Consider the following 9532-nt stretch of genomic DNA (forward strand, 5'->3'; position numbering starts at 1 on the left):
TCTGGTCTGGAAACAGGATTAAAGATCTTATCTTAGGTACAAAAAGACAAAGAACAGGCCCACTGAAAAGGCACAGATTAATTTAATGAGGAAGCTCGAGATGTGACTTCCCACCATGGCCCACTTACTTAAAAATTTGTGTGTGTGTGTGTTCACACCATCTTAGTTTTTACTCTCCTAAGCTTGTCAGGTTTAACCTGTGGCCCCTTTTCCGTCCACGCTCTGAACATTCGGTTGGAAGAATATTATCCGGGGCCGGCCGAGTGGCGCGATGGTTAAGAACTGGCTTGGGAAGCCAGAGGGCCCCGGTCCAGATCCCACATATGAGGGCCAGTGACACTGCCCTCTACAGCTGAGATGCTGAACAACAGCTCAACCTGGAGCTGGGCTGCCGTGAGTCGCTGGCAACGGCTTAGGCTGCAGCCCCTACTGCAGTGGGTTGCCATGGGCTACCATGTGTAGCCAGCAGCCAGCATGAGCGGCCAGCAGCCGCAGTGAGCATTAGTCCAGAAGCCGGCGACTGATCTGCCTCGCCCGGGAAGAGTGCAATGATGGTGCCAACTTGGGCCAGTGAAGCAACGTCCTCCACAACTAGACTGAAGAACAAAACAACAGCAACTTGTCTGTTCCCCTTCCCCTTAATTACCCAATAAAAATTTTTTAAAAAAAATATATATATATATATATATTATCTGGTTAATGTTATTTTTCAATCTGCTTGAGTCATGGTATGTCAAACGTGTTAGAAATTCTGAGGATAAAAACGTGTCCATTCCTTGTTATGCCTGCCTGCCTGCCTGCCTGCCTTCCATCATCCATCCATCTATTTATTCTTGCATACATTTATTTCCTCATTGATTCTGCATGTTTACCAAGCCGTTTTGGTTCAGACCCTGTGTGGGGTGCTCGATGGAAGACAAATGGGACTCACGCACATTTTTTCCCGCTTAGCTCAGAGTGAGAGGCCCAGATTGTAAATACATACTGATTACAGTAAAAAGTTGTGGGCAGGCTCCACCCTGCCTGGGCTTAGAAAGGAAGATGCCAGTGAGGACATGATAAAGCAAAGAAGAACAGCAGAGATCAGCAGCCTGTAGGCCCCTCACCTGAGTTTGCCTCGGAAGCAAATAAGTGCTTGCCGCGTCTGGGGTGTGAAGATGAGGTGCAGCACTTGACCAAGGTCATCCCTTTTTATTCTCTCAACAACCCCTTTAAATAGATACTTCCCTAGCTGCTCCATTGTGGGGAGCAAGAAGGAAGAAATCCCGGCTGCGCTGCCCAATGTGACCTTGGGGAAGGAACTTAAGGTCTCTGGGCCTGTTTCTTCCTATGTTACATGGAGAACAAAACAGTTTCTACCTCTCAGGCTTTTTGTAAGGATGAAATGAATTTATACATGCTAAATATATACTTACAAGAGTGCATGAGTTCAATACATAGTAGCTATCATTACTAATCCCACTGATTAAGCTTAGAGAGTATAATTAAGTGACCCAAATCACCCAGCTGAAAGGAGCAGAGTAGGGGTCAAACCACTTCCTTACTAGCAATACTGTGTGTGGTGTACCATCAGACCACACAGGATGAGATGAGTACCTAATCAAGACGGTGCAACCAGGAAAGGCTTCCTGGAGGAGGTGGCAGCTGAGCTGAGTCTGGAAGAAGAGCCAGGAGTTTACCAGGGAAAGAAGTAAGGGGAGGCATTTCAAGGAGATGAAGCAAATTGTGTGAATCCAAAGGCATGAACAGGCCTGGTGTGTTGGGGGCACTGAGGACTGGGTGGGGCCGGAGCACAGATTAATACCAGCTGAGGAGCCTGGGCTGGACCCTGAAGGCCTTGCAGATTCTTTGTTTTATTTTTGGTGCTAGTTATGTGTTTATGTGAAGGGTAGGGAAAAAAGTGAAAGAAAAATTTACAAATGTAGGTCATCTGTACTTAGAGTTTACTTACTGTTTCTCTTTAAGTGACTTGCTCTTTTCACGTAAATTTATTTTTAAAAGTAACTTGATATCACAACCCTAAATGGGTAAGCTCACAATGCCAGATGTGTTTTGGAATTCAGATATTTTTTCTGATTTTGAAAGGTAATATAGTACATATACCCAACATAAGTTAACACCCCTAGAGGGCAAAAGAATCAATGACTATTTCTGCAGAGAAATGTATGAATATGTATACAAAGTAGGATAAAGACTGTACATACAGCTTGCCTCAAATCAGCCTTGGCTCCAAACTTATTTAAAAAAAAAAACTTTCATTTTTCAGAGCTTTTTGGATTTTAGAATACAGATGAGTGGATCACTTGTTGGAAATAGAAAGTAACAGAAAATATATTCATTGCAAAAGTAGCAATGTGATTAGAGTCCAGCCCACCTACCTGCTGTGGCCACTAAAGAGCTCTTGTTGAAAAGGAGAGTCGTGAGTGAGGTGGTCGCAGCCTCCACTGGCACTGTTAGCAGTTGGGAACTGGGTGCAGGGTACACAGAAACTCTGATATTCTTGCAACTTCTCTGTAAATCTAAAACTATTCTAAAATTAAAAGTTTCTTTAAAAAAGAAAAGTCGGCTAGCACCAAACCAGACTTTCTCCTTGACATTGAGAACTTGAAAAGGCATAAAAAACCGAATAACTTTCTCATTCAGTCATTCCATTTTTCAAGGCTTTCTCCTCATCCTACCTAAAATTATCCCCTGGACCCCCCCACCTCCAGGGTAGGCACCCAGCCTCGGGAAGCCCCGGCTGGGCCTGGCTGGGTTCTGAATGCCATGCCAAAGGCTTGGGCTTTTGCTGTGGACAATGAGGTTTCAGTAAAGGTGTTTAAGTGGATTTTGGGGGGTGCTTTAGAGTCTCATCTGGGGATAGGGGTGAGCAGTTTGGTGGGAGCAGAAGTTGGGCAGGGGGAGGGGAAGGTTGGTGATCATGAATGGACAGATAGGGAACAGATGCGGGTGGACTGGAGGGTTCAAAGCAGCAGGAAACCACTGAGGGTACTTACGGAGGGCCGGGGTATGTAGGAGGGTGTGTTGGGGACTGGCTGGAGCAAGATGCTGACTTTGAGGGGGCCAAGGGCACCTGATGGAAAATGCCCCTCAGAGGGCTAGAGGCCAGAGCTCAGCCAGAGCCACAGGTTTGGATGCCACCCTTTTGCAGATTGTGGAGCCCTGGAGCTGGAGGACATCTCCAGGAGAGAGAAAAGGACAACCTTCTCCCGCAACCTCCTATGCCTCTCACCCCCACCCCACTGCAGTTTCAATTGGGGAGGAGGTGGAGGAAACCCAGACTTTCTACAAACTGGGAAATAGGCAGAGGGGCCCTCATTCTAGGTGGAAAAGAAAGCTTGGTTCCTGGTCGGTAACTGTGAAGCCAGTGGAATTGGGATCTAATTGGTGAACGACAGACTCTCCGTTATGGGACCCCATGCCTAGAGCTGCCCAAGCGGGGAGCTGTTCTGCTAAAAGCAAAGAAACCAATACAAAAAAAAGAAAAAGAAAAAAGGGCAGGAGAAGAGGGAGGGAAGAAGGAAGGAAGGAAGGAAGAAGGAAGGAAGCAAGAAGGAAGTGGGGGGAGGAAGGTTCACATGGAAACATCCTGGTGAAAGCAAAGAAACAGGGCTTGTCCCTGAAGAGTCTGCAGGCCTTTTGCATGCACGGATGTCATCCTGCACTTGTGCCTATTTTTTTAACCCCAAATTCTCTCCTGCCCATCAACCCCTTGCCTGAGCTACCCACACTGGGCACCCTGTGCCTAGACTGTGCCATTTGGGGGCTTAATCCAGCTGCTGGGAGCAGGAGAGGAACTGGGGACCCCGGGACTGGTGTCTGCATCTGCATCCCAGCTGAGAGGAGAGCAGCCCTGAGCAGAGGCCACTCTGGCCCTCACCTGCTGGCAGGGCCCTGGCTGCCTAGGGTGGGAAGAGTGGCAGCCGGCTGCGGGCCTGCCTGGGAAGCCGGTGGGTCTGACATCCCCAGCAGATGTCAGTCTGGGAACAGGAAGCAGCTTGTTTGGGGCGTCTAAAAAAAATTAAATAAATAATAACCACAACCACAAGAACAGTCTTTTATTCCAAAGTAAAAAATGCTTTAATGACTAGAGCATTTAACACATCGGGGGTTTTCATTGTTTTCAATTATGTGCAATTCTGAAAGGAGAGCACAAATTCTGAGCCTGAATAGAGAATTGTGGGGCTGCGGATTTGTGCTGTTTTAAACATTTGCTTTACTACTTTAAGAAGAGAACTGTAAAATGGAAATAATGATATATTATTACAAGTAAATTACACTGTGGAGTAGCATTAATATTGCTGTTGAAACCTAGAATTTGAAATAAAGATGGAAATATTCATTTGTACATAGTTTTTGTTCTTAGAAAAATGATTTGGAATTAGAAAAGAAGCTTTTCTGCGTGTGCGCGCCTGGCGAGGGGCTAAGCTCTCCCGGGCCCACACTGCCCCTTGGGGTCAGCAGCAGGCCCCAGGTGCCTGCTGGGACAGAAAACCTGGAGTCCTCAGCCTCCAGGGGAAGGGGTGCTTGTATGGGGTGGGACTCCCATTCTCCCCCAACGAGGGGGAAATTAATGCACTATAGAAATGTATGATTTAGAAAGTGGAAATCTCTGGAGTCTGGGGTGGTGGGAGCACCTAATAGTCTTAGGTGGTTGGGGACAGAGACTGGATAAGTAGATGGTGGCCACAGGGGACACACAAGCTTCACTCTCTGCCATCTCAGAAAGAGGCCCTATTGCCAGGCCAGATCCTCCCATCCACGCCTCCTCCTCCTCCCCTTCTGGGAAGAGGGATGGGAGAAAGGTGACAGGAAAAAGGTTACATTCTATGACTTCCTTCTATTTGTTGGTCACTTCAAGTGTTTTTTAAACCAGTATACTATAGCTCTGCTAAGCGCCACTGGCTGTTTTCTGAACCAAACATCAAGACCTGGCATGGCCAATAATAAGTGATCTTGGGAAATGCGTCCTTCAGAGGCACCTGTCATCCTAGATCAGGGTCTACACTGACCACATGGCCACCACCCATTTCCTCACCTGGCCCTACCCGCTCTGCCTACTCTCTTCCCCCCTTCTCTGCATGTGCCCCTGAGGTTCCTCAGTACAGGTCCCTCTCCTTCATCATCACCCATGAAGGCCACCAAGGTCACCATTCCAGACCGCACAGCCCATATAAAGTCTCCTGAGATCCCCTCACCCCATCCCATCCCTCTCCCAGAACACCCAGCACTGATCTTTTAGCATATACCATAGTATGTCCCCCACACTGATCATGAGTTCCTTGAAGTAACTGGATTCATACTTGTATCCCTTGCCCACTGCAGGGAATAACAATAAATGGTTATTGAGTGAATTAATGATTTAACAGTTTGCGAGGCCGGTATGGAAATATGATTTACTCAGCATATTATAACAACCCTGCAGGGTTGGCATGATCTCTCTTTTCACATGTGAGGAAACTGAGGGTCAGAGATGTTCAGTAACTTGCCCCAAGTCACACAGCCAGGAAGGGGCAGAGCAAGGATCAGAATCCAAGTCTGCCTGACTTCTCAAACCACCTTTTTACTCTTCATGATGGCGTGAAGACTGATTCAAAGCATCCCCAGCACACACAATGAGCACCACCAAGAGACCTTACGGCACTTTTGTGTTCCTTGGAATCTTAGGACAGCCTAGCAAACACCGCGGGAGATTTGCACTGAGTTGCTGATAACCACCTGCCCCCCACCTCCATAAGCTTTTATTTGGAAAACTTTAAACCTAGAGAAAAGTTGAAAGAGCAGAGCAATGAACAGGAGGATATCCTTCATATTTGCAAACATATATACATACTTATCTATGTATTTGTTAGGGGCGAAGGGGGTTTTTTGCTGTTGTTTTCTGACTTTGGCTAAACTGTTTGAAAATAATTTGCAGATACCATGACACTTGACTCCTAAATATTTCAGCATGCCCCTGTTGAGAAAAATTCTTCTCTATAATCACAATACCATTATCACATCCAACAAATTTAACATATACTTACTAGTTACTATATAGTCTGTATTCAAATTTCTGAATTGGTTCAGGCATATCCTTTTATAGCTATTTTTGTGTTTTTTTGATCCAGGATCCAATTATGGATCACCAACTTCATTGAGTTATCTTTTTTGTCTCCTGCAACCTCTAAAGTTTGACTTTTTTCTGTTTCATGAACTGATTTTTGAGCCTAGTTTTCTTGTAGAATGTCTCATGTTCTGGATTTCTGTGTTTGTTCGGTCATATTTTTCCCCCAAGAATATTACATAGGTGACATTGTGTATTACCCACTGCATTGTTTCAGAAGGCGTGTAATGAATGTCCCTTTGTCCCATTTCTGGTGACGTTGTTATGTTTGATTACTTGGTGTGGTGGGCAGTTTCTAAGACGGCCCCTAATGGCCCCTCCCCCCTAGTAATCACACCCTGTGTTTCCCTGTCCCCGCAAGTGAGAGCTGGGCTTAGTGACTCACTTCAAAACATGAGAATATGACAGAAGATATGACTGTCACTTCTGAAATTAGGTTATAAAAAGACTGTGGTTTTCATTGTGGGAGCTCTCTTTGTTTGCATCTATTGCCCTGGGAGAAGACAGCTGACTTGCTATGAGGCTGAGCCATAGGAGCCATTTTGGAAGTGAATTTTCTGAAGCCTGCCAATAGCCACCCGAGTGATATAATTGACTATAATAACTTCTTTCTGATAGCCAAACTGGCCCAAACTTGGTTAGCAGAAGTCCCTTCAAGCTGAAAACTGTATCCTTTTGATGTGTTCCCATCAGTCTTTGAGTACTTTCTTGCTTTTTGGCTCACTTTGTATTTCTCCTGCTCCAGACCTGGAATTAGCCATCTCTCCATGGTTTCTTTTAGTGGAGAATGGCGTTCAGAAACCAACCTCTGGCCACTAGGTTTGCTCACTGCTACCGGGTTATCACTGCTTATAGACCCTCTCAGTGGACAGATCTGGGAAAATTTTTTCTTTTTAAGAAAATTTTGAAAAGAAATTTCCTCCAATTCAAATTCAACCCCATGGCATTCTACCTCTCCTCCCCAGTCCATATTTGTATTTCTCTTTCTCTACAGTGAGAACCCAGATTCCCAACAACATCAATATATTTAATCCTTTGCTCTATCCTACAACACACTCAAAATAGTTTCAGAACTACTACTGGCATACCATTTCCAACAAGAAGCCTTCAAAGAAAAATCCAAGACTTCTTTGCAGCTTTATTTCTTCTTATAATTCATCTCACTAAAGGTTAGAGTACAGTATTCACAAGTCATTGAAATTAACTGTGTGTTTCCACGATCAATTTGATATGCAGTTAGGTTTGTTTGTTTCTATTTGCATTTAGTTTTAGGGTTTGCTTTCTTCAAATCTGTTAAAATTTAATTATTGTTCTTAATATGTAAAACTTTTACATACTTCAAAAGTCAAAACTATATATAAAAAAAGTATTATACTCAGAAGTCTTATTCCTATCCTTATTCCTTCCACTCCATTCCTACCCATCCACTATAGACAACCGTTTTTCTGTTTCTGGTTTATTCTTCCGGAGTTTCTTTTTTAACTCTATTGTATGAATTCATCATAGTTTATTCAGTTAGTATATCTTGTTTTATATTTGTGGAAGTGTACTTTTAGGGTGAATTCCTATAATTAGGAAATGCATATGTAATCTTGCCAGATATCCCAAATTCCCTCCATAGAGGTTCTACCATTTTGCACTCCCACCAAGGATTACGGGAATGCTGTAAAGACTATCTTAATGTAGTTCTAATATGCATCTATATCCTTATGAGTGAAGCTGAATATCTTTTAATATTTTTAAGGTCCATCTACATATTTTGTATGTGTGTATGAACTGTCTGTCCATGCTTTTTGCCTAATTTTCTATCAAGTTTTGGCCTTTTTTCTCAATATTTAAATGTTCCTTATATTCCTAATATTACAAATTAACCTTTATCTGTGATAAATGTTGCAAAGCTTTTCTCTCAGCTTGCTTTTTTCTTTTTTGCCATGAAGCAGGGTTTTTTTTCTTATGTTGAATTTATTATTTTATTACATCTGGATATTTTATTTTTCATTAGAAAGCATTTATGTAGGAGATGGACTAGGCTTGGACTGAATTTCCATGCATTTGATGTCATAAGTGTCTCCCTTTTGTGAGGCACAGCAGTAAGAACACTTTTCCCTTCTGCCAAGAAGGTGTTGGGGGCGTGGGTGGGGGGCGGGTCTGTGAGCTACACCAATCTGATTGATTTTTAATCTCTTTCTCTCTCAGGAGTTCCACATCCCTCCCCTTGACCCAAGGAAGCTTGGGGACAGTCACTTAGCTCTCACTGGGGAGGGTGGATGCCACATGGGGGAAAAGCTGCTCCGTATCTTCTCTCTCAGCTGGAGGAGCTGGCTTGCATGGGGCTGAGTCATAGAAAGACTTTGCCCACACCCAAGGTATAAATAAATCCACCCATGTTTTCTTCTAATAGTTGTGTGGTTTCATTTTTTACAGTTAGAGTTCTGATCCATTTGGTGTTTATCCAGGTGAGTGGTAAGATGTTTGGGTCCAATTTTCTGATGGGCAAGGTGGCCCCATGGAGTGTAGGTGGAGTGGCGAAGACATAAGCAGCGATTCTTATGGTCTGGGCCACTAGGTGGCGCTCCTTTAGATTCATTTTTGCTGAACTGTAGGAGAAAATGCTGTCTAAGTCTTCAGAAGAACAAGAAAATTACTTGTTAGGTTTAATTGGTCATGAGGAAGCCCTAATGGCCCAGTTCCCTTCATCTACACAAACGTTGGCTTCTATATAGGCGGACTCGCATGTTAGAAAATATCACTTCCTCCATGTCTCTTTCTCTCACCAGGAGGGTGATATGCACCAACAGCGTGCACACCAAGATGGCGTTTGCAGTATCTCCAAGCCCTGGGTTAAGACAATGGGGAGAGAAGTCAAGATGGCCACTGCCCTCACCTGTGCTTCTTGGAGAGCCTGGCTTGGGAAAGACAAGATCTCGGTTCCTGTCCCAAAGCTGCTGCCAAATGGTCCTTTTATTGCAGGCATGCCACAATTTTTTTTATTCCTCAGTGTCCTCATCTGTAAAATGGGTCACAAGGCTTTCCTATCCATGTGCTAAGGATGTCAATGGGATAACATGATATAAGTAGAAATGTGTGCACAAAAGTACAAAACATTGTGCAAATGTGTTTTTAACATCATCATGGTTACATTTTGCCATATATAGATATATCTCTCTAGAAGACATGCTAATCATAAGAACTTGTATTTATAGGTTAACTTGCTGTTTATAAGGTGATTTTTTCATATATCCTCTCTCTTGTGGAAGTAACACAGCCTTAATGAGAAAATAGACTAGCTTAGGGCCGGCCGAGTGGCGCGGTGGTTAAGAGTTGGCTTGGGATGCCAGAGGGCTCCGGTTCAGATCCCACATATGAGGGCCAGTGACACTGCCCTCTACAGCTAAGATGCTGAACAACAGCTCAACCTGGAGCTGG

This window comes from Hipposideros armiger, unplaced genomic scaffold (assembly GCF_001890085.2).
Source record: "Hipposideros armiger isolate ML-2016 unplaced genomic scaffold, ASM189008v1 scaffold_205, whole genome shotgun sequence".
NCBI lineage: Eukaryota > Metazoa > Chordata > Mammalia > Chiroptera > Hipposideridae > Hipposideros > Hipposideros armiger.